This window comes from Chiloscyllium plagiosum, unplaced genomic scaffold (genome assembly GCF_037043375.1).
Source record: "Chiloscyllium plagiosum isolate Xiang-an unplaced genomic scaffold, Cpla_swu_hap1 HiC_scaffold_36, whole genome shotgun sequence".
Taxonomy (NCBI): Eukaryota; Metazoa; Chordata; class Chondrichthyes; order Orectolobiformes; family Hemiscylliidae; genus Chiloscyllium; species Chiloscyllium plagiosum.
The window spans coordinates 50,189,347-50,216,996 of NW_028270174.1; the positions used below are offsets into that span (position 1 = coordinate 50,189,347).

The 27,650-nt window shown below is 45.5% G+C and overlaps 1 long non-coding RNA gene across 2 annotated transcripts in view; it reads left to right on the forward strand.

Moving 5' to 3' along the window:
• Positions 1 to 406: 406 nt before the first annotated feature.
• LOC148139946 (uncharacterized) overlaps positions 407 to 27,650 on the forward strand; it is a 991,803-nt gene continuing 964,559 nt past the window's right edge. For both annotated transcript variants that reach the window (XR_015753247.1, XR_015753246.1), the window contains exons 1-2: positions 407 to 484; positions 4,090 to 4,206. This is a non-coding gene — a long non-coding RNA (uncharacterized LOC148139946). The remainder of the gene's footprint in view (positions 485 to 4,089; positions 4,207 to 27,650) is intronic.

Below are 27,650 nucleotides of genomic sequence, written 5' to 3' on the forward strand. Positions count from 1 at the left end.
AAGAGTAATTCCTTTAAGTGTGAACTTCAGGTCTTAATTGAATTAATCCAGTGTGTTAGTAATTCTATTTATTGGATTAGTTTGAAACAGACTGAGTTATGCCATTGAACAATCTAGCTTCTGTTTCTGTAAAACTGTGCTCCTCTATTCAGTGTGAATTCATTTCATGTTAAATCAACTCTTAACTATAACTCAATCTCAAAATACTTTTTGAAGCAAATACTCAAACGTGGCAGCTATATAATATCTGCACATCTGTGACCAGTGGCCTGTATAAAGATTATCTGGGGAATTTTCCAAATTGGATCAACAGATGATTAAGTATTATAGGGTCACAGAGACAAAAATAGCAAATTATTCAGCCTGTTCATCAATATTTAAGGCAGCTTAGTCTCCAGGCTAAATCAATGAATTGATGTTCTGGACTGATTCAAACAAGACCAGAGGTTCATTTTTCAGGAAAATAATCTTCAGCCTTCAACAGGTAAATTTCTAGAAATTTTAGACCTGCTTTTGGAACAATGAAAACCATTATACTAATGATTTGGAGGTGCCAGTGATGAAGGAGCAGTGCTCCGAAAGCTAGTGCTTTCAAATAAACCTATTGGACTATAACCTGGTGTTGTGTGATTTTTAGCTATTATACTAATGCTATTCTGTGCATGTATTTAAATACTATACATAAATTCACCCCCTTTTTCAATAGGTATGATTGAAAATTAAATACATAGGGTGGTTCATCTTTCAGTTTTGTCAAATATTATTATAGTCTTTAGACACACTGTGGCACTGGGAGCTATTGGGTCTTGAAAACAAAAAAATCATAACGTTTGGATGTGGAATTAGTTAATTTTGTATTCCTGGTAGGTGGAATTATTGTAGTTCACAAAAGAAAGTAAGCTTTCATATCAATCATTATTTGTAGCTTCAGGATAAACAAAGTAAACTTGGAATACACTAGAATGAATAACTGACTTCTACAATCATTCCTTTTTATCAGAAAAGAGGTCTCCTTTCTTCCTTCTGTATTTGTATAATACAGTTGATTCTGCTAAAACATCTGTTTCGTCAGTGCAAATCGGCTTTAACACGATTGAAGAATTTTGATCGTTATTTGTAGAACATGAACTTACCTGTATTGGCTATAACACGATTCTGGCCCCATTAGTTTAAATGGCACAGTTATTGCACAATTTTCTTATGACACAAAATCGCACGAGAACCGAACTATCATGCTATATCGAACCGACTGTACAGAAGTATTGTGTATTTATACATCACTGACTGTATAAAACCTATTTTGCATTGGTACAGATACATAAACCTCATTTTAGGGTGCTCCAAGCGGCCTTTGAGGTTTAAATGCCGTTCATTGTTGCGCACACTTTGGGTGAAAATTGCATAGGATGTTAGGATCTTAGCGTGTGCACAGTTCACATCTGTCAGCAGTAGGCAGAGGAGGCAAACCATGATGTCAATCAGAGAATAACATTAATTTGATGCCAGCATTGCCATATTGGAGCTTGATGCTCCAGTTAACATTGTCTCTTATTCACACAAGGCTGAGCACACACTGAGCAGAAGGAAGGATCCATTAGCACTACTTAAAGTGATCATCAACTACTTTCAAGTTAAATGCTGATTGATTTTTACTGTTGCCACTATTGTACAAGTATCTGATGCTTTTGAAGTCTCTTTAAAGACCATAAGAAATAGGAACAGCGTAGGCTGCTTGGTCCTTCAAGCCTAGGTGTGACAAGATAAAAGCTGCCTTCCTGAGAGAGGGAACAGCAGGTTCTTGCTCCCCTGTGGAACACCTAAACATCCCTAATAATTAGCTAAAAGACAGGCTACTGGACTGTAGGAACACAATGATATGTATAATCATGATGACAATAATCTGAATTTCTGAGAGAGAAATCTGAGAATGAGAAGCTGAAGTCACCAAATCTTGTGTCATGGCTGGGTCCAAAAACACATTATTGGAGCTAATAGAAACCGGAATGCTGGAAAGAGTGAGGCTCAAGTTGTGACCCAAAGTAGACAAAGCAAACCAAAAGGTGGCAAGTCTTAAAACCTACTTTTCAGAGAACATTAGGACCCCCATTTAGCTGATGAAATTAACCCCTTTACTTCTGACATGTTAATTTGTTTGTACCAATCTACCTGAAAGTTAAGGAGAAAGTGAGGACTGCAGATGCTGGAGATCAGAGCTGAAAATGTGTTGCTGGAAAAGCGCAGTAGGTCAGGCAGCATCCAAGGAGCAGGAGAATTGACGTTTCATGTATGAGCCCTTCTTCAGGAACCTGAAAGTTAACCACACCCATTTCCCATCCTCCCCAGCGCCATTTAACCAACTCTGGCATGTCTGCATGTCTAATCACTGTATTACCTACCACTACATAGTTGTTACTGCTGTCTATAAACAATACATATTATAGTCTTAAATTCATTTTTATTTATTGATTAAATCATAAAGCTTTCCCTGCCAGTGTACCTCTCTCATGTTCTCTTTTATTAGAGAAGTGATTTTATCTTTAAATCAGCAAAGCCACCCTTCCCCTCTGCCATTTTCTCTATCTTTCCTTTATAAACAGATACATTTAGTTCCAAGTTCCAATTGTCTTGCAGTCATGGCTCAGTAATGACTACCAACTGAATTTGTGCTTAAAATCAATTTTATTTTCAATGTATGCCATGTATTTGTATAAAGAATTTATTTGTGTCACATGCCCTAACCTGTCCTGCTTGAAAGCTTTGCATCTATATTTCTTACATTTTATTTTTTGATGACTTTATATACTTTGGTTTTATTTTACCAGTTCCACTTCAAATATACTTTCCAGCTTTTATTAAGTTGGCTTCCCTTTTATTTGTTGTTGAAGTATTACTAATATAACCAATTCCACATGAAGCTTCACCATTCACTCAAACTCCTGGTGATCACTGTCCTTCCTTCGAGGATCCTGCTCCCAGCCTGATTCAGGTGGAGCCTATGCTAACATTTCAGTTCTTTCTATTCCAGTACTGGGTGCTGGTTTGTTATACGTTTGGGGTTTAACACTATTTAATAATACTGCTGGATTCCCTGGCACCTTCTGCAACAACAATTTGTTTACAGATTGATCTCTGAAGATTTCTCTTCACACAAGGTTAGATCTTCTATTCCCTTGTGGCATTCAGTCACTTAATCATGTGACTGACAACATCACTGCATCATCATCATCATCATTACGTGTGCTTCTGATGTTAATACTATTACTCCACATCTCCCCCCCAAGTCTTTATCTATATTATCTTTACGTTTAATTATATTCCTTCAGAACCTCAGTTTTAACAGGTTTAGTCTTTATGGTGCTTTGACCAAATTCTCTGAACTGCCTTCGATCTCAGTTTGAGGTCTAGGATGTTCCTTCTGTCAGTGTGAATGTTACTGTCCTGGGTGGATGTAGAGCTTTCCTCTCCCTCTTCTTCTGAGAAACAGTTCCAAGTTTCTATTCATTTCCTGTTCAATTATTATCAATGCAGAATGGATATTGCTTAGTGAACACCACAGGATACAGGGGTACTAGACGCTGATTAAATGACTCCCAATGACTTACCTAGTGGAACTTCAAGACCTAGGAAGCAAAAGGAAAGAGTACAAATGTAGGTATTAGATTATGGGGAAAGTCAAAACGATTACAAAATTCTTGCAAAAACAGAAAACAACATTGCGGATTGGTGAAGCTATGCAGGATATTGTAATTATTATAATGTTGGGGTATATGGTGTCAAAGGCAAGGCCAGCATGTATTACTCACCCTAACTGCCCTTGAGAAGTTAGTGGTGGTGAGCCACCTTCTTGAATGAGTGAAAAACATCGAAATTAATGTTTCCGGCTTACCAAATGGCATTTCAGACAGAACCTGGAAGCCAATTACATTACTGTGGCTCTGGAGTCACATTCAGTCTAGATCAGACAGATTTCCTTCTCTGAAGGACATTTGTGAAACAGATGGGTCTTTACAACAATGAATGATAGTTTCAAGACCACCATTACTGAGACTAAACTTCAATTGAATCTGTTGCTTTTTTCTTTCCCCAAAGATGGATTACTCCAGGTTTGTATTCCTGACAGCTCTCGCTTCAATTATAGAGGATTCATTTGCTACCTCCTGTGTGGTGGATCAATTCAGTGTGAAGAGTGGGTTTGACCACAAAAGGGTAACTTTTCTGTTAAATATTGTTTTTTAAAAGCCTTGGTTACTAAAACAAGTCATGTGATAAATTATGATGCAAAAACAAACTAGGTTTCACATTTTACAGCACAGACATTGTATTATATAGTTTCAATAATAAATAAGAAACAGGAGTAAAACGTATAGACTGTGAAGCCTGCTCCATCATTTAATACAATCATTGCTTCCTTTCTGTCTCAACTCCACTTTCCAACCTATTCCCATAATCTTTGATTCAATGAGACCAAAAATTAGTCGATCTCAGGCTCAATGGTGCAGCATTCACAATTTTCTAAGCTAGAGAATTCTAAAAATTCTTGAAACAATGAGTGAGGCACTTCTCCTGATTAGTCCTAAAGCATTGACTGCTTAACCAGAGGCTGTGCCTGTGTTCTAGATTCAGGAGAAACAACCTGTCAGTCTCTACTCTGACAGATCCTTCCAGAATCCTTTGTGTTTTAATTACATCACCTCTCATTCTTTTAAACCCCAGAGTGTATAGGTCTAATTTGCTCAGCCTGCATAAGAATCTTTCAAACTAGAAACTGGCCAACCAAGTAAAGTTTATCTTATATTGCTTTCTTACAAATATAAGACATAGAACATTAAAGTGCAGTACAGGCCCATCAGTCCTTGATGTTGCGCCACCCTGAGAAGCCAATCTGAAGCCCACCCAACCTACACTATTCCATTCTCATCCATATGCCGATCCAATGACCATTTAAATGCCCAAGTCTACAACAGTTGCAGGCAGTGTGTTCCATGCCCCTACTACTCTGGGTAAAATGCACATCAAGATTGGCCAGTATTCGAGATTGGGCCTCACCAGGGTCCACACAATGGTAGTAATAATTTCTTAATCTTATACTCCAGTGTTGTTGATTTGTAATTGCCCTCTGAGATGGTGAGCAGTTCGTTCATTTCAAAGACATTTAAGGATGGGCAAGGAATGCTGGTCTTGCCAGAAATATCCACATACCATTAAAGAATATTTTTAAAATTCCACTGGGGATAAAAAGGCCAATATTCCATTTGCCTTCTTAACTGGTTGCTGTCCTGTACTTGTACCTTGTATAAATACACCCAAGTCTTTATGAGCATTAGCATTTAGAACTTTCATAACTTTTATAAAGATTCTACTTTTCTATTCTTACAAACAAAATTATTAATTTCTCACCCCATGCTATATCTGCCATCTTGGTGATCATGCACATAGAGTCATAGAGTCATAGAGATGTACAGCACGGAAACAGATCCTTCGGTCCAACCCGTCCATGCTGACCAGAAATCCCAACCCAATCTAGTCCCACCTGCCAGCAGCCGGCCCATATCCCTCCAAACCCTTCCTATTCACATACCCATCCAGATGCCTCTTAAATATTACAATTGTACCAGCCTCCACCACATCCTCTAGCAGCTCATTACATACACGTACCACCCTCTGTGTGAAAACGTTGCCCCTTAGGTCTCTTTTATATCTTTCCTCTCTCACCTTAAACCTATGCCCTCTAGTTCTGGACTCCCCGACCCCAGGGAAAAGACTTTGTCTATTTATCCTATCCATGCCTCTCATAATTTTGTAAACCTCTATAAGGTCACCCCTCAGTCTCCAACGCTCCAGGGAAAACAGCCCCAGCCTGTTCTGCCTCTCCCTATAGCTGAAATCCTTCAACCATAGCAACATCCTTATAAAACTTTTCTGAACCCTTTCAAGTTCACAACATCTTTCCGATAGGAAGGAGACCAGAATTGCATGCATTATTCCACAGTGTTCTGTACAGCCGCAACATGACCTCCCAACTCCTGTACTCAATACTCTGACCAATAAAGTAAAGCATACCAAAAGCCTTCTTCACTAACCTATCTACCTGCGACTCCACTATCAAGGAGCTATGAACCTGCACCCCAAGGTCTCTTTGTTCAGCAACACTCCCTAGGACCTTACCATTAAGTGTATAAGTCCTGCTAAGATTTGCTTTCCCAAAATGCAGCACCTCGCATTTATCTGAATTAAACTCCATCTGCCACTTCTCAGCCCATTGGCCCATCTGGTCCAGATCCTGTTGTAATCTGGAGGTAATCCTCTTCACTGTGCACTACACCTCCAATTTTGGTGTCATCTGCAAAATTACTAACTATACCTCTTATGCTCGCATCCAAATCATTTATGTAAATGACAAAAAGTAGAGGATCCAGCACCGATCCTTGTGGCACTCCACTGGTCACAGGAAAAACAACCCTCCACCACCACCCTCTGTCTTCTACCTTTGAGCCAGTTCTGTATCCAAATGGCTAGTTCTCCCTGTATTCCATGAGATCTAACCTTGCTAATCAGTCTCCCATGGGGAACCTTGTCGAATGACTTAATGAAGTCCATACAGATTACATCTACTACTCTGCCCTCAATCTTCTTTGTTACTTCTTCAAAAAACTCAATCAAGTTTGTGAGACATGATTTCCCACACACAAAGCCATGTTGACTATCCCCAATCAGTCCTTGTCTTTCCAAATACGTGTACATCCTGTCCCTCAGGATTATCTCCAACAACTTGCCACCACCGAGGTCAGGCTCACCGGTCTATAGTTCCCTGGCTTGTCTTTACCGCCCTTCTTAAACAGTGGCACCACGTTTGCCAACCTCCAGTCTTCCGGCATCTCACCTGTGACTATCGATGATACAAATATCTCAGCAAGAGGCCCAACAATTACTTCTCTAGCTTCCCACAGAGTTCTCGGGTACACCCGATCAGGTCCTGGGGATTTATCCACTTTTAACTGTTTCAAGACATCCAGCACTTCCTCCTCTGTAATCTGGACCATCTATTTCCCTACAGTCTATATCTTCCATATCCGTTTCTACAGCAAACACTGATGCAAAATATTCATTTAGGATCTCCCCCATTTTCTGTGACTCCACACAAAGGCCGCCTTGCTGATCTTTGAGGGAGCTGGAAATGTGTTGCTGGAAAAGCGCAGCAGGTCAGGCAGCATCCAGGGAACAGGAGAATCGACGTTTCGGGCATAAGCCCTTCTTCAGGAATGAGGAAAGTTTGTCCAGCAGGCTAAGATGAAAGGTAGGGAGGAGGGACTTGGGGGAGGGGCGTTGGAGATGTGATAGGTGGAAAGAGGTCAAGGTGAGGGTGATAGGTCAGACTGGGTGGGGGCGGAGAGGTCGGGAAGAAGATCTCAGGTTAGGAAGGTGGTGCTGAATTTGATGGATTTGACTGAGACAGGGTGGGGGGAGGGGAAATGAGGAAACTGTTGAAATCCGAGTTCATCCCTTGTGGTTGGAGGGTTCCTAGCCGGAAGATGAGGCGATCTTCCTCCAACCGTCGTTTTGTTGTGGTCTGACGATGGAGGAGTCCAAAGACCTGCATATCCTTGGTGGAGTGGGAGGGGGAATTGAAATGTTGAGCTACAGGGTGGTTGGGTTGGTTGGTCCGGGTGTCCCAGAGGTGTTCTCTGAAACGCTCCGCAAGTAGCCGGCCTGTCTCCCCAATATAGAGGAGGCCACATCGGGTGCAGAGGATGCAATAGATGATATGTGTGGAGGTGCAGGTGAATCTGTGGCGGATATGAAAGTTTCCTTTGGGGCCTTGGAGGGAGGTGAGGGGGGAGGTGTGGGCGCAAGTCTTGCACCTCCTGCGGTTGCAGGGGAAGGTGCTGGGAGTGGAGGTTGAGTTGGTGGGGGGTGTGGATCTGACGAGGGAGTCACGGAGGGAGTGGTCTTTACGGAATGCTGATAGGGGAGGGGAGGGAAATATATCCTTGGTGGTGGGGTCCGTTTGGAGGTGGCGGAAATGACGGCGGATGATGCGCTGTACATGGAGATTGGTGGGGTGGTAGGTGAGGACCAGTGGGGTTCTGTCCTGGTGGCGGTTGGAGGGGCGGGGTTCAAGGGCGGAGGAGCGGGAAGTGGAAGAGATGCGGTGGAGGGCATCGTCGACCACGTCGGGGGGGAAATTGCGGTCCTTGAAGAAGGAGGCCATCTGGGTTGTGCGTTTTTGGAACTGGTCCTCCTGGGAGCAGATGCGGCGGAGTCGAAGGATTTGGGAGAATGGGATGGTGTTTTTACAGGGGGCAGGATGGGAGGAGGTGTAGTCAAGGTAGCTGTGGGAGTCGGTCGGTTTGTAGTAGATGTCCGTGTTGATTCGGTCGCCTGAGATAGAAATAGAAAGCTCGAGGAAGGGGAGGGAGGAATCTGAGACTGTCCAGGTGAATTTGAGGTCGGGGTGGAAGGTGTTGGTGAAGTGGATGAACTGTTCCACCTCCTCGTGGGAGCACGAGGTGGCGCCGATACAGTCATCGATGTAGCGGAGGAAAAGGTGGGGGGTGGGGCCAGTGTAGTTGCGGAAGATGGACTGTTCCACATATCCTACGAAGAGGCAGGCATAGCTGGGGCCCATGCGGGTGCTCATGGCTACTCCTTTCGTTTGGAGGAAGTGGGAGGATTGGAAAGAGAAGTTGTTCAGGGTGAGGACCAGTTCAGTCAGTCGAAGGAGGGTGTCAGTGGAAGGGTACTGGTCGGTACGGCGGGAAAGAAAGAAGCGGAGGGCTTTGAGTCCTTCGTGATGGGGGATGGAGGTGTACAGGGACTGGATGTCCATGGTGAAAATAAGGCGTTGGGGACCGGGGAAGCGAAAATCATGGAGCAAGTGGAGGGCATGGATGGTGTCCCGAACGTAGGTGGGGAGTTCTTGGACTAAGGGAGACAGGACGGTGTCAAGGTATGCGGAGATGAGTTGGGTGGGGCAGGAGCAGGCGGAGACAATGGGTCGGCCGGGGCAGTCAGGTTTGTGGATTTTGGGCAGGAGGTAGAAGCGGGAGGTGCGGGGTTGTGGGACTATGAGGTTGGAGGCGGTGGATGGGAGGTCCCCTGAGGTGATGAGGTTATGGATGGTCTGGGTGATGATGGTTTGGTGGTGGGCTGGTGGGGTCATGGTCAAGGGGGCAGTAGGAGGAGGTATCTGCGAGCTGGCGTTTGGCCTCAGCGGTGTAGAGGTCGGTGCGCCAAACTACTACCGCGCCTCCCTTGTCTGCTGGTTTGATAGTGAGATTGGGGTTGCAACGGAGTGAGTGGAGGGCTGCGCGTTCCGAGGGTGAGAGGTTGGAGTGGGTGAGTGGGGTGGGGGAGTTCAGGTAGCGGTTAATATCGCGGCGGCAGTTGGCTATGAAGAGGTCGAGGGCAGGTAGGAGGCCAGCACGGGGTGTCCAGGTGGACGGGGTGTGTTGGAGGCGGGAGAAGGGGTCGTCAGAGGGTGGGCGGGAGTCTTGGTTAAAGAAGTAGGCACGGAGGCGAAGGCGGCGGAAGAATTGTTCGATGTCACGCCGCGTGTTGAATTCATTAATCCGGGAGCGTAGGGGAATGAAAGTGAGGCCTCTGCTGAGGACTGATCTTTCATCCTCAGAGAGGGGTAGGATCTTTGAGGGGCCCTATTCTCTCCCTAGTTACTCTTTTGTCCTTAATATATTTGTAAAAACCCTTTGGATTCTCCTTAATTCTATTTGCCAAAGCTATCTCATGTCCCCGTTTTGCCCTCCTGATTTCCCTCTTAATTATACTCCTACTTTCTTTATACTCTAAGGATTCACTCAATCTATCCTGTCTATACCTGACATATGCTTCCTTCTTTTCCTTAACCAAACCCCCAATTTCTTTCGTCATCCAGCATTCCCTATACCTACCAGCCTTCCCTTTCGCCCTAACAGGAATATACTTTCTCTGGATTCTTTTTATCTCATTTCTGAAGGCTTCCCATTTTCCAGCCTTCCCTTTACCTGTGAACATCTGCCTCCAATCAGCTTTTGAAAGCTCTTGCCTAAAAGCATCAAAGTTGGCCTTTCTCCAATTTAGGACTTCAACTTTTAGATCTGGTCTATCCTTTTTCATCACTATTTTAAAACGAATAGAATTATGGTCGCTGGCCCCAAAGTGCTCCCCCACCGACACCTCAGTCATCTGCCCTGCCTTATTTCCCAAGAGTAGGTCAAGTTTTACACCTTCTCTAGTAGATACATCCACATACTAGAAAATTGTCTTGTACACACTTAACAAATTCCTCTCCATCTAAACCTTTAACACTATGGCAGTCCCAGTCGATGTTTGGAAAGTTAAAGTCCCCTACCATAACTACCCTAATATTCTTACAGATAGCTGAGATCTCCTTACAAGTTTGTTTCTCAATTTCCCTCTGACTATTGGGGGGTCTATAATACAATTCTAATTAGGTGATCATCCATTTCTTATTTCTCAGTTCCACCCAAATAACTTCCCTGGACGTATTTCCGGGAATATCCTCCCTCACCACAGCCGTAATGTTGGGCCTTATCAAAAATCCCACTCCCACTCCTCTCTTGCCTCCCTTTCTATCCTTCCTGTAGCATTTGTATCCTGGAACATTAAGCTGCCAGTCCTGCCCATCCCTGAGCCATGTTTCTGTAATGCTATGATATCCCAGTTCCATGTTCCTCACCATGCCCTGAGTTCATCTGCCTTGCCTTCCCCATGCATTGAAATAAATGCAGTTTAATTTACTAGTCCTACCTTGTCCCTGCCTGCCCTGACTGTTTGACTCACTTCTGTTCTCGGCTGTACCCGTCTCAGATCAATCTTTTCCTCATTATCTCCCTGGATCCCACCCCCTCCCACCTTACTAGTTTAAATCCTCCCAAGCAGTTCTAGCAAATTTCCCTGCCAGTATATTAGTCCCCTTCCAAGTTAGTGCAATCCGTCCTTCTTGTACAGGTCACTTCTACCCCAAAAGAGATTCCAATGATCCAAAAATGTGAATCCTTCTCCCACACGCCAGTTCCTCAGCCATGCATTCTTCTATTCTTCTATTCCCTATCCTCCTATTCCTGCCCTCACTAGCTCGTAGCACTGGGAGTAATCCAGATATTACTACCCCTGAGGACCTCCTTTTTAAATTCCTGCCTAACTCTCTGTAATCTCCCTTCAGAATCTCAACCTTTTCCCTTCCAATGTCATTGGTTCCGATGTGGACAATGACATCCTGCTGGCCACTCTCCCCCGTGAGAACATTCTACACCCTCTCTGAGACATCCTTGATCCTAGCACCAGGGAAACAACACATCATTCTGCTTTTTCTCTGCTGGCCACAGAAATGTCTGTCTGTACCTCGGACTACAGCAAACCCCAACACAATTGATCTCTTGGAAGCCGACGTACCCCTCGTTGCATTAGAGCCAATCTCAATACCAGAAACTTGGCTGTTCGTGCTACGTTCCCCTAAGAATCCATCACCCCCTACATTTTCCAAAACAGCATATCTGTTTGAAATGGGTATATCCACAAAAGACTCCTGCCCTAGGTGCCGACCTCTCTCACCCTTCCTGGAGTTAACCCATCTATGTGACTGTATCTGAGACTTTCCCCCCTTCCTATAACTGCCATCCATCACATACTGTTGCTGTTGCAAATTCCTCATCGCTTCTATCTGTCTCTCCAACCTATCCACTCGATCTGATAAGATTTGCATCCAACAGCATTTATGGTGGATATAATCTGCAGTAACCCTTAAACTCTCTTTAAACTCCCACATCTGACAAGTAGTACATATCACTGCAAAGGCCATTTTTGCTCCTTCACAATCTACAGACCCAGAAAATAACACCGTCTTATTCCTCTGCAAACATTGCCTCAGGTTAAATTAATAGTTATGGCTTATATTTTAAGTTTAATCAATAGACTTATCTCCAAAAACATATCATCAAGAAAGAATCCACTATACTCACTACTGCAGCCTTTCTCTTGGACAGACTTAAAACAACAATTAACTTCTCTGATTCATGATCTGCCTAAATTGATGCAGCCACTTTATGTGCCCCTCACAGTCTGCTTTCCTGCCTAGCTTTGTACTCGACAAGCTCAAACACATTATTCTTGATTTATTTGTTTGAGTTATTAAATAGATAAGGGCCTGAGACTTAACCATGCGACACTCCACCTAAATCGTCTAAAATTGCAGGTAGGAAGCTTACGTATTTTTCTAACTATAAGTTATTATTCATTAAATTAGATAAAGGTAAACAAGGGGCAGTTTCTGTCCCCACCTAAAGTAAGCTTTAAGGTTTGTATAACACAGGCTTGCTCTGATCTTGATAAAGGTTTGTATAACACAGGCTTGCTCTGATCTTGTTTAAGACAAAATCAACTAAAAGATTTCTTGCAAAAAGAAAAGGAAATTACATCCTATACCAATTGTTTCCATGTTTGGCTGTGGAACAATGTGCTGCTAAGTCCTGGACCGTTTCATTTAGTCCTTTTCCTTTCTTCCATGACACCAGCTGAGATTTCAGATCCCAAAGTATTGGGCCATTGTCACTTCACACTGCACCCTGCTACTGAATGGTCCTTGAGGTTCAGGGGAGCCCACCCATTGTCACAATCATTTACCTGTGAGTCATTGTGCTGCCAGTAACTTCCTGCGTGGGCTCCTCCAGCATTGCTGCTAAGGCCTAGTAGTCAGGTTTCCTTGGCTGCCATTATTTCTAGTTGCTGAATTTCAAACTGTTAGTATTAAATATGTTTATTCTATAGAAACAATGAAAGTAAATAATGTTCTGATTTCAAAATGTCCTTAATTTAAAGTAACAAAACTGTGTAGCTAAGCATACAGTCATTTAAAGAATTGATGGTGTGAACTTTTGTAGAAGTGCAAGAGGACATAGTGGGCTGGATTTCCAACCTTGAGGTAGTGTGAGTGAGGACATTTTCCTGCTCAAGGGAGGTGGGTTGTTTAAGAGGCCTGCTTTAGTACTCTCTCTGACACACTGAGATACACTGTGACGCTCTCTGACACTCTGTGAGAAACACTGTGACACTCTCTGACAGACTGTGACAATTTGTGAGACACACAATGACACTCTCTGACCTACTGTGACACTCTCTGACACATAGTGACATTTTCTGCGACACTGCGACACTCTCTGAGACACACTGCGACATTTTTAGTCTCTCTCTGACTCCCAGTGACACACTGTGACACTCTCTGAGATAGACTATGACACTCTCTGACTCTCTCCGAGACACTGTGACACTCACTGACTCTTTCTGACTCTCTCTGAGTCACAGTATGACATACTGCGACACTCTCTGACTCACTCTGACACTCTGAGACACACTGTGACACACTCTCACAGACTGTAATCCTCTCTGACCCAAATGCTGATTCTCTCTGACTCTCTCTGAGGCACAGTATGACACTCTGTGACACTTTCTGACTCTCTCTGAAACACTCTGAAATATAATGTGACACTCTCTGACACTCTCTGAGGCATACTGTGACACTCTCTGACAGACTGTGACACACTGAAACACTATCTGACTCTCTCTGGCACTCTGAGACACACTGTGACACTCTCTGACTCTCTCTGAAACAAACTGTTACACTCTCTGAGAGACTGTGACAACCTGTGCCGCTCCCTGAGACACACTGTGACACTCTTACTCTCTCTGAGACACACTGCGACACACACTGACTCTCTCTGACACTCTCTGAGGCACAGTATGACATACTGTGACACTCTGTGACTCTATCTGCCACACTGGAACACACTATGTCACTTTCTGTCCCTCTCTGAGACACACTGTGAGACACTCTGACACACTGCGACACTCTCTAGCACAGACAGAGACACACTATGACACTCTCTGACAGACTGTGACACTCTCTGACACTATCTGAAACACATTTTGACACTCTCTGACACAGGCAGAGACACACTGTAACACTCTCTGACACTCTCCAACACACTGACATCCTCTAAGACACACTGTGACACTCTCTGACACTCTCCAACACACTGTGACACCCTCTAAGACACACTGTGACACTCTCTGACACTATCTATGACATACTGTGACACATTCCAGCACATCTGAAGCACTCTGTTACACCTTCTGACAGACGCTGACACACTGTGACACTCTTTCAGACAGACTGTGACACTTTCCGACTCTCCCTGACTCTCTGAGAAACACTGTGACACTCACTGAGACACACTGTAACTCTCTCTGACTCTCTCTGACACTTTGAGAAGCACTGTGACAATCTCTGATCCTGTCTGACACTCTCTGAGACACACTGTGACACATTCTGACTCTCTCTCACTCTCTCAGACACACTGTGACACTCACTGAGACACACTGTGACACTCTCTGACACTCTCTGAAGCATACTGTGACACTCTCTGACAGACTGTGACACACTGAAACACTATCTGCCTCTCTCTGGCACTCTGAGACACACTGTGACACTCTCTGACTCTCTCTGAAACTCTCTGTGACACTCTCTGAAACACGCTGAGACACACTGTTTCACTCTCTGGCACATTCTCCAACACTCTGCAACTCTCTCTGAGACGGACTGTGACACTTTCTGACTCTCCCTGACTCTCTGAGACACACTATTACACTCACTGAGACACAAAGTGACACTCTCTGACTCTCTCTGACACTCTCTCAGGCACATTGTAAAACTCTGACTCTCTCTGACACTTTGAGATGCACTGTGACACTCTCTGATCCTATCTGACCATCTCTGAAACACACTGTGACACTCACTGACTCTCTCTGAAACACACTGTGACACTCGCTGACAGATTGTGGCACTTTATGACTCTCCCTGAATTTCTGAGACACACTGTGACACTCTCTGACTCTCTCTGAAAGTCTCTGTGGCACTCTCTGACACTGTCTGAGACACACTGTGACACTCTCTGACTCTCTTTGAGACACACTGTGACTCTATCTGCCACACTGGAACACACTATGTCAATCTCTATCCCTCTCTGAGACACCTGTGAGACACTCTGACAGACTGCGACACTCTCTGGGACACACTGAGACACTCTCTGACACACTGTGACACACTCTGACAGACGGTGACATTTTCCGAGATTATTTAACACTCTCTGAGACACACTGTAATGCTTGTTGTCTCTCACTGACTCTCTGAGACACTCGGTCACTCTCTGAGACACTCTGTGACATTTTTTGACTATCTCTCACACTCTCTGAGACATACTGTGTCACTCTCTGACTCTCTCTGAGACACAATGTGACTCTCTCTGACACACTGAGATACACTGTGACGCTCTCTGACACTCTGTGAGAAACATTGTGACACTCTCTGACAGACTGTGACAATTTGTGAGACACACGATGACACTCTCTGACCTACTGTGACACTCTCTGACACATGGTGACATTTTCTGCGACACTGCGGCACTCTCTGAGACACACTGTGACACTTTTAGTCTCTCTCTGACGACCTGAGACACACTGTGACACTCTCTGAGATAGACTATGACACTCTCTGACTCTCTCCGAGACACACTGTGACACTCACTGACTCTTTCTGCCTCTCTCTGAGGCACAGTATGACATACTGAGACACTCTCTGACTCACTCTGACACTCTGAGACACACTGTGACACTCTCTCACAGACTGTAACCCTCTCTGAGCCAAATGCTGACTCTCTCTGACTCTCTCTGACACACAGTATGACACTCTGTGACACTTTCTGACTCTCTGAAACACTCTGAAATATAATGTAACATTCTCTGACAGACTGTCACAAAGTGACACTCTCTGAGACAAACTGTGACACTTTCTGAAAGACTGCGATACACTGAAACACACTGTGACACTCTCTGACATTCTCTGAAACACACTGTGACACTCTCTGACAGACTGTGACATAATGAGACAGTCTCTGACCCTCTCTGAAACACACTGTGACACTCTCTGACACAGGCAGAAACACACTGTGTCACTCTCTGACACAGGCAGAGACACACTGTGACACTCTCTAACAAACTGTGACACACTGAAACACTCTCTGACAGACTGTGACAGACTGTGACAGTCTCTGAGACACATTGTGACACTCTCTGACACTCTCTGAAACACACTGTGACACTCTCTGGCACAGGTAGAGACACACTGTGACACTCTCTGACACTCTCTGAAACACATTGTGACATTCACTGACACAGGCGGAGACACACTGTGACACTCTCTGACAGACTGTGACACACTGAAACACTCTCTGACAGACTGTGACACTCTCTGAGGCACATTGTGACACTTTCTGACTCTCTCTGACTCTCTGAGACACACTATCATCCTCTCTTAGACACACTCTGACTCTCTCTGACACTCTCAAAGGCACACTGTGACACTCTCTAACAGACTGTGTCACACTGAGATACTCTCAAAGACAGATTGTGACACTTTCTGACTCTCTTTCTCTCTGATTATCTGAGACACACTGTGACACTCAATGAGACACACTGTGAACACTCTCTGACTCTCTCTGAAACTCTCTGTGAGACTCTCTGACACACGCTGAGACACACTGTGAAACTCTCTGGCACTTTCTCCAACACACTGCGACACTCTCTGATCCTATCTGAACCTCTCTGAGACAGAATGTGACACTTTCTGACTGTCTGATTCTCTGAGACTCACTGTGATCCGCACTGAGAGACACTGTGACACTCTCTGACTCTCTCTGAAACAAACTGTTACACTCTCTGAGAGACTGTGACAAAATGTGCTGCTCTCTGAGACACACTGTGACACTCTTACTCTCTCTGAGACACACTGCGACACACACTGACTCTCTCTGACACTCTCTGAGGCACAGTATGACATACTGTGACACTCTGTGACTCTATCTGCCACACTGGAACAAACTATGTCACTCTCTGTCCCTCTCTGAGATACACTGTGAGACACTCTGACAGACTGCGACACTCTCTCTGACTCTCTCTGACTCTCTCTGACACTTTGAGAAGCACTGTGACAATCTCTGATCCTGTCTGACACTCTCTGAGACAGACTGTGACACATTCTGACTCTCTCACTCTCTCAGACACACTGTGACACTCTCTGACTCTCTCTGAGGCACTCTGTGACACTCTCTGACAGACTGTGATACATTGAAACACACTGTGACACTTTCTGACTCTCTCAGAGGCACACTGTGACACTCTCTGACAGTCTGTGATACACTGAAACACACTGTGACACTTTCTGACTCTCTCTGAGGTGCACTGTGACACTCTCTGACAGTCTGTGATACACTGAAACACTCTCTGAGAGACTGTGACAGACTGTGACACTCACTGAGACACACTGTGACAATCTCTGACATTCTCTGAAACGCACGGTGACACTCTCTGACACAGGCAGAGACACACTGTGTCACTCTCTGACAGACTGTGACACTCTCTGAAACACGCTGTGAGACTCTCTCAGACACACTGTGACACTCACTGAGACACACTGTGACACTCTCTGAGTCTCTCTGAGGCGCACTGTGACACTCTCTGACAGACTGTGATACACTGAAACACACTGTGACACTTTATGAGTCTCTCAGAGGCACACTTTGACACTCTCTGACAGTCTGTGATACACTGAAACACTCTCTGAGAGACTGTGACAGACTGTGACACTCTCTGAGACACACTGTGACACTCTCTGACATTCTCTGAAGCACATGGTGACACTCTCTGACACAGGCAGAGACACACTGAGTCACTCTCTGACAGACTGTGACAGACTGTGACACTCTCTGAAACACACTGTGACATTCTCTGACAGACTGTGACACTCTCTGAAACACACTGTGACACTCTCTGACACAGGCAGAGACACACTGTGACACTCTCTGACAGACTGTGACACAATGTGACACTCTCTGGCACAGGTAGAGACACACTGTGACACTCTCTGACAGACTATGACACACTGAAACACTCTGAGAGACTGTGACATTCTCTGAGACACATTGTGACACTCTCTGACACTCTCTGAAACATACTGTGACACTCTCTGGCACAGGTAGAGACACACTATGACACTCTCTGACAGACTGTGACACATTCTGACACTCTCTGAAACACATTGTGTCACTCTCTGACACAGGCGGAGACACACTGTGACACTCTCTGACAGACTGTGACACACTGAAACACTCTGAGAGACTGTGACATTCTCTGAGACACATTGTGACACTCTCTGACACTCTCTGAAACATACTGTGACACTCTCTGGCACAGGTAGAGACACACTATGATACTCTCTGACAGACTGTGAAACTCTCTGACACTATCTGAAACACATTTTGACACTCTCTGACACAGGCAGAGACACACTGTGACACTCTCTGACACTCTCCAACACACTGTGACACCCTCTAAGACACACTGTGACACTCTCTGACTCTCTCTGAAACTCTCTGTGGCACTCTCTGACACACGCTGAGATACACTGTGACACTCTCAGCCTCTCTCTAAAACTCTCTGTGACACTCTCTGAAACACGCTAAGACACACTGTTTCAATCTGGCATACTGTGACACTCTCTGAAAGACTGTGATACACTGAAACACACTGTGACTCTCTCTGATTCTCTCTGAGGCACACTGTGACACTCTCTGAAAGACTGCGATACACTGAAACACACGGTGACACTCTCTGACATTCTCTGAAACACACTGTGACACTCTCTGACAGACTGTGACACAATGAGACACTCTCTGACACTCTCTGAAACAGGCAGAAACACACTGTGACACTCTCTGACACAGGCAGAGACACACTGTGACACTCTCTGACAAACTGTGACAGACTGTGACAGTCTCTGAGACACATTGTGACACTCTCTGACACTCTCTGAAACACACTGTGACACTCTCTGGCACAGGTAGAGACACACTGTGACACTCTCTGACACTCTCTGAAACACATTGTGACATTCTCTGACACAGGCGGAGACACACTGTGACACTCTCTGACAGACTGTGACACACTGAAACACTCTCTGAGAGACTGTGACACTCACTGAGACACAATGTGACACTCTCTGACACAGGTAGAGAGACACTATGACACTCTCTGACGGACTGTGACACTCTCTGACACTATCTGAAACACATTTTGACACTCTCTGACACAGGCAGAGACACACTGTGACACTCTCTGTCACTCTCCAACACACTGTGACACCCTCTAAGACACACTGTGACACTCTCTGACACTATCTATGACATACTGTGACACATTCCAGCACATCTGAAGCACTCTGTTACACTCTCTGACTGACGGTGACACACTGTGACACTCTTTCAGACAGACTGTGACACTTTCCGACTCTCCCTGACTTGCTGAGAAACACTGTGACACTCACTGAGACACACTGTGACACTCTCTGACACTCTTTCAGATTTACTGTAACTCTCTCTGACTCTCTCTGATACTTTGAGAAGCACTGTGACAATCTCTGCTCCTGTCTGACACTCTCTGAGACACACTGTGACACATTCTGACTCTCTCTGACTCTCTGAGACACACTGTGTCACTCTCAGACTCTCTCTGAGACACAATGTGACTCTCTCTGACACACTGAGATACACTGTGACGCTCTCTAACACTCTGTGAGAAACACTGTGACACTCTCTGACAGACTGTGACAATTTGTGAGACACACGATGACACTCTCTGACCTACTGTGACACTCTCTGACACATGGTGACATTTTCTGCGACACTGCGACACTCTCTGAGACACACTGTGACACTTTTTGTCTCTCTCTGACTACCTGAGACACACTGTGACACTCTCTGAGATAGACTATGACACTCTCTGACTCTCTCCGAGACACACTATGTCACTCACTGACTCTTTCTGACTCTCTCTGAGGCACAGTATGACATACTGCGACACTCTCTGACTCACTCTGACACTCTAAGACACACTGTGACACTCTCTCACAGACTGTAACCCTCTCTGAGCCAAATACTGACTCTCTCTGACTCTCTCTGAGGCACAGTAGGACACTCTGTGACACTTTCTGACTCTCTCTGAAACACTCTGAAATATAATGTAACATCCTCTGACAGACTGTCACAAAGTGACACTCTCTGAGACAAACTGTGACACTTTCTGACTTTCTCTGAGACACACTGTCATCCTCTCTTAGACACACTGTGACACACTCTGACTCTCTCTGACACTCTCTGAGGCACACTGTGACACTCTCTAACAGACTGTGTCACATTGAGATACTCTCAAAGACAGATCGTACACTTTCTGACTCTCTTTCTCTCTGATTGTCTGAGACACACTGTGATACTCAATGAGACACTCTGTGACACTTTCTGACTCTCTCTGAAACACACTGTGACACTCTCTGAATCTCTCTGAAACTCTCTATGAGACTCTCTGACACACGCTGAGACACACTGTGAAACTCTCTGGCACTTTCTCCAACACACTGCGACACTCTCTGATCCTAGCTGAACCTCTCTGAGACAGAATGTGACACTTTCTGACTGTCTGACTCTCTGAGACACACTGTGACACTCTCTGACTCTCTCGGAGGCGCACTGTGATGCTCTCTGAAAGACTGTGATACACTGAAACACACTGTGACACTCTCTGATTCTCTCTGAGGCACACTGTGACACTCTCTGAAAGACTGCGATACACTGAAACACACTGTGATACTCTCTGACAGACTGTGACACAATGAGACACTCTCTGAAACACACTGTGACACTCTCTGACACAGGCAGAAACACACTGTGACACTCTCTAACACAGGCAGAGACACACTGTGACACTCTCTGACAAACTGTGACACACTGAAACTGTGATACTGTGACAGACTGTGACAGACTCTGAGACACATTTTAACACTCTCTGACACTCTCTGAAACACACTGTGACACTCTCTGACACAGGCAGAGACACACTGTGACACTCTCTGACAAACTGTGACACACTGAAACTGTGAGACTGTGACAGACTGTGACAGACTCTGAGACACATTTTAACACTCTCTGACTCTCTCTGAGGCGCTCTGTGACACTCTCTGACAGACTGTGATACATTGAAACACACTGTGACACTTTCTGACTCTCTCAGAGGCACACTGTGACACTCTCTGACAGTCTGTGATACACTGAAACACTCTCTGAGAGACTGTGACAGACTGTGACACTCACTGAGACACACTGTGACAATCTCTGACATTCTCTGAAACACACGGTGACACTCTCTGACACAGGCAGAGACACACTGTGTCACTCTCTGACAGACTGTGACACTCTCTGAAACACACTGTGAGACTCTCTCAGACACACTGTGACACTCACTGAGACACACTGTGACACCCTCTAAGACACACTGTGACACTCTCTGACTCTCTCTGAAACTCTCTGTGACACTCTCTGAGACACGCTAAGACACACTGTTTCAATCTGGCATACTGTGACACTCTCTGAAAGACTGTGATACACTGAAACACACTGTGACTCTCTCTGATTCTCTCTGAGGCACATTGTGACACTCTCTGAAAGACTGTGATACACTGAAACACACGGTGACACTCTCTGACACTCTCTGAAACACACTGTGACACTCTCTGAAACAGGCAGAAACACACTGTGACACTCTCTGACACAGGCAGAGATACACTGTGACACTCTCTGACAAACTGTGACAGACTGTGGCAGTCTCTGAGACACATTGTGACACTCTCTGACACTCTCTGAAACACACTGTGACACTCTCTGGCACAGGTAGAGACACACTGTGACACTCTCTGACATTCTCTGAAACACATTGTGACATTCTCTGACACAGGCGGAGACACACTGTGACACTCTCTGACAGACTGTGACACACTGAAACACTCTCTGAGAGACTGTGACACTCACTGAGACACAATGTGACACTCTCTGACACAGGTAGAGAGACACTATGACACTCTCTGACGGACTGTGACACTCTCTGACACTATCTGAAACACATTTTGACACTCTCTGACACAGGAAGAGACACACTGTGACACTCTCTGTCACTCTCCAACACACTGTGACACCCTCTAAGACACACTGTGACACTCTCTGACACTATCTATGACATACTGTGACACATTCCAGCACATCTGAAGCACTCTGTTACACTCCCTGACAGACGGTGACACACTGTGACACTCTTTCAGACAGACTGTGACACTTTCCGACTCTCCCTGACTCTCTGATAAACACTGTGACACTCTCTGAGACATACTGTGTCACTCTCTGACTCTCTCTGAGACACAATGTGACTCTCTCTGACACACTGAGATACACTGTGACACTCTCTGACACTCTGTGAGAAACACTGTGACACTCTCTGACAGACTGTGACAATTTGTGAGACACACAATGACACTCTCTGACCTACTGTGACACTCTCTGACACATGGTGACATTTTCTGCGACACTGCGACACTCTCTGAGACACACTGTGACACTTTTTGTCTCTCTCTGACAACCTGAGACACACTGTGACACTCTCTGAGATAGACTATGACACTCTCTGACTCTCTCCGAGACACACTGTGTCACTCACTGACTCTTTCTGACTCTCTCTGAGGCACAGTATGACATACTGCGACACTCTCTGACTCACTCTGACACTCTGAGACACACTGTGACACTCTCTCACAGACTGTAACCCTCTCTGAGCCAAATACTGACTCTCTCTGACTCTCTCTGAGGCACAGTATGACACTCTGTGACACTTTCTGACTCTCTCTGAAACACTCTGAAATATAATGTAACATTCTCTGACAGACTGTCACAAAGTGACACTCTCTGAGACAAACTGTGACACTTTCTGACTTTCTCTGAGACACACTGTCATCCTCTCTTAGACACACTGTGACACACTCTGACTCTCTCTGACACTCTCTGAGGCACACTGACAGACTGTGACACTCTCTGAAACACACTGTGACACTCTCTGACACAGGCAGAGACACACTGTGACACTCTCTCACAGACTGTGACACAATGTGACACTCTCTGGCACAGGTAGAGACACACTGTGACACTCTCTGACAGACTATGACACACTGAAACACTCTGAGAGACTGTGACATTCTCTGAGACACATTGTGACACTCTCTGACACTCTCTGAAACATACTGTGACACTCTCTGGCACAGGTAGAGACACACTATGACACTCTCTGACAGACTGTGACACATTCTGACACTCTCTGAAACACATTGTGTCACTCTCTGACACAGGCGGAGACACACTGTGACACTCTCTGACAGACTGTGACACACTGAAACACTCTGAGAGACTGTGACATTCTCTGAGACACATTGTGACACTCTCTGACACTCTCTGAAACATACTGTGACACTCTCTGGCACAGGTAGAGACACACTATGATACTCTCTGACAGACTGTGAAACTCTCTGACACTATCTGAAACACATTTTGACACTCTCTGACACAGGCAGAGACACACTGTGACACTCTCTGACACTCTCCAACACACTGTGACACCCTCTAAGACACACTGTGACACTCTCTGACTCTCTCTGAAACTCTCTGTGGCACTCTCTGACACACGCTGAGATACACTGTGACACTCTCAGCCTCTCTCTAAAACTCTCTGTGACACTCTCTGAAACACGCTAAGACACACTGTTTCAATCTGGCATACTGTGACACTCTCTGAAAGACTGTGATACACTGAAACACACTGTGACTCTCTCTGATTCTCTCTGAGGCACACTGTGACACTCTCTGAAAGACTGCGATACACTGAAACACACGGTGACACTCTCTGACATTCTCTGAAACACACTGTGACACTCTCTGACAGACTGTGACACAATGAGACACTCTCTGACACAGGCAGAGACACACTGTGACACTCTCTGACAAACTGTGACAGACTGTGACAGTCTCTGAGACACATTGTGACACTCTCTGACACTCTCTGAAACACACTGTGACACTCTCTGGCACAGGTAGAGACACACTGTGACACTCTCTGACACTCTCTGAAACACATTGTGACATTCTCTGACACAGGCGGAGACACACTGTGACACTCTCTGACAGACTGTGACACACTGAAACACTCTCTGAGAGACTGTGACACTCACTGAGACACAATGTGACACTCTCTGACACAGGTAGAGAGACACTATGACACTCTCTGACGGACTGTGACACTCTCTGACACTATCTGAAACACATTTTGACACTCTGACACAGGAAGAGACACACTGTGACACTCTCTGTCACTCTCCAACACACTGTGACACCCTCTAAGACACACTGTGACACTCTCTGACACTATCTATGACATACTGTGACACATTCCAGCACATCTGAAGCACTCTGTTACACTCCCTGACAGACGGTGACACACTGTGACACTCTTTCAGACAGACTGTGACACTTTCCGACTCTCCCTGACTCTCTGATAAACACTGTGACACTCTCTGAGACATACTGTGTCACTCTCTGACTCTCTCTGAGACACAATGTGACTCTCTCTGACACACTGAGATACACTGTGACACTCTCTGACACTCTGTGAGAAACACTGTGACACTCTCTGACAGACTGTGACAATTTGTGAGACACACAATGACACTCTCTGACCTACTGTGACACTCTCTGACACATGGTGACATTTTCTGCGACACTGCGACACTCTCTGAGACACACTGTGACACTTTTTGTCTCTCTCTGACTACCTGAGACACACTGTGACACTCTCTGAGATAGACTATGACACTCTCTGACTCTCTCCGAGACACACTGTGTCACTCACTGACTCTTTCTGACTCTCTCTGAGGCACAGTATGACATACTGCGACACTCTCTGACTCACTCTGACACTCTGAGACACACTGTGACACTCTCTCACAGACTGTAACCCTCTCTGAGCCAAATACTGACTCTCTCTGACTCTCTCTGAGGCACAGTATGACACTCTGTGACACTTTCTGACTCTCTCTGAAACACTCTGAAATATAATGTAACATTCTCTGACAGACTGTCACAAAGTGACACTCTCTGAGACAAACTGTGACACTTTCTGACTTTCTCTGAGACACACTGTCATCCTCTCTTAGACACACTGTGACACACTCTGACTCTCTCTGACACTCTCTGAGGCACACTGACAGACTGTGACACTCTCTGAAACACACTGTGACACTCTCTGACACAGGCAGCGACACACTGTCACACTCTCTGACAGTCTGTGACACAATGTGACACTCTCTGACTCTCTGTGAGGCACAATGTGACACTCTCTGACAGACTGTGACACACTGAAACACTATCTGACTCTCTCTGGCACTCTGAGACACACTGTTACTCTCTCTGAGAGACTGTGACACTCTGTGACACACACTGAGTGTGTCTCAGTGTGTGTCACAGTGTGTCACAGTGTCACAGTGTGTCTCAGACAGTCAGAGAGAGAGAGTCAGAAAATGTCACTGTCAGAGAGTGTCACAGTGTGCCTCAGAGAGTGTTCGAGAGTGTCACTGTGTGTCACAGTGTGTCTAAGAGAGGATGACAGTGTGTCTCAGAGAGTCAGAGAGAGTTAGAAAGAGTCAGTTTGTCTCAGAGAGTGTCACATTGTGACAGTCTGTCAGAGAATGTTACATTGTATTTCAGAGTGTGTAAGACAGAGTCAGAAAGTGTCACAGTATGTCATGCCGTGTCCCAGAGAGTGTCAGCATTTGGCTCAGAGAGGGTCACAGTCTGTGAGAGAGTGTCACAATGTGTCTCAGAGAGTGTCAGAGTGAGTCAGAGAGTGTCACAGTATGTCATACTGTGCCTCAGAGAGTGTCATAGAGAGTCAGACCGTATCACAGTGTGTCTCAGAGAGTGTCACAGTGTGTCTCAGAGAGTGTCAGAGTGAGTCAGAGAGTGTCACAGTATGTCATACTGTGCCTCAGAGAGTGTCATAGAGAGTCAGACCGTATCACAGTGTGTCTCAGAGAGTGTCACAGTGTGTCTCAGAGAGTGTCAGAGAGAGTCAGAGAGTATCATAGTATTTCATACTGTGCCTCAGAGAGAGTCAGAGAGAGTCAGTGAGTGTCACAGTCTATCTCAGAGAGTGTCACAGTGTGGCTCAGAGAGTGTCGCAGTGTCGCAGAAAATGTCACCGTGTGTCAGAGAGTGTCATCGTGTGTCTCACAAATTGTCACAGTCTGTCACAGTCTGTCAGAGAGTGTCAAATGTGTCTCAGAGAGTGTCACGGTCTCTCAGAGAGTGTTTCAGTGTGTCTCCGCCTGTGTCAGAGAGTGTCACAGTGTGTTTCAGAGAGTGTCAGAGAGTGTCACAGTGTTTCTCAAAGAGTGTCAGAGAGCGTCACAGTGTATCTCAGTGTGTCAGAGAGTCACATTGTGTCTCAGAGAGAGTCAGAGAGTGGCACAGTATGTCTCAGAGAGTGTGAGAGAGTGTCAAAAAATGTCACAGTGTGTCTCAGAGAGTGACCGAGTATCTCAGAGAGTCAGAGAGAGAAAGCAAGTATTACAGTATGTCTCAGAGAGTGTTAAATAATCTCAGAAAATGTCACCGTCTGTCAGAGAGTGTCACAGTGTGTCAGAGAGTGTCTCAGTGTGTCCCAGAGAGTGTCGCAGTCTGTCAGAGTGTGTCACAGTGTGTCTCAGAGAGGGTCAGAGAGTGCCACAGAGAGTTTCAGTGAGAGTCACAGAGTGTCACAGTGTGTCTCAGAGATTCAGGGAGAGTCTTAAAGTGCCATAATCTGCCAGCTAGTGTCACAGTCTGTCTCAGAGAGTGTCACATCGTGAACCGTCTGTCAGAGGGTGTCACAGAGTGTTTCAGATGTGCTAGAAAGTGTCACAGTATGTCACAAAGTGTGTCGGAGAGTGTCACAGTGTGTCTCAGAGAGGGTCACAGTGTGCTGGAGAGTGTCGGAGAGTGTCACAGTGTGTCTCAGAGACTGTCACAGTGTGTTGGAGAGTGTCAGAGAGTGTCACATTGTGTCTCTGCCTGTGTCAGAGATTGTCACAGAGTGTTTCAGAGAGAGACAGAGAGTGTGACAGTGTGTCTCGGAGATTGTCAGATAGGATCAGAGAATGCCACAGTGCATCTCAAAGTGTCAGAGAGAGTCAGAGAGTGTGACAGTGTGTCTGAGAGAGTGTCAGAGAAAGTCGGAGAGTGACACAGTGTGTCTAAGAGAGTTTCAGAGAGAGTCACTTTGTGTCTCAGTGAGTGTCACAGTGTGTCTCAGAGAGTCAGGGAGAGTCAGAAAGTGTCACATTCGGTGTCAGAGAGTGTCACAGTGTGTCACCGTCTTTCAGAGAGTGACACAGAGTGTTTCAGATGTACTAGAAAGTGTCACAGTATGTCACAGAGAGTGTCACAGTGTGTCTCAGAGAGTGTCACAGTGTGTCTCAGTGATTGTCACAGTGTGTTGGAGAGTGTCAGAGAGTGTCACAGTGTGTTGGAGAGTGTCAGAGAGTGTCACAGTGTGTTTCAGAGAGTGTCAGAGAGTGTCTCTGAAAGTGTCACCGTCTCTCAGAGAGTGTCACAGTGTGTCTCAGAGAGTGT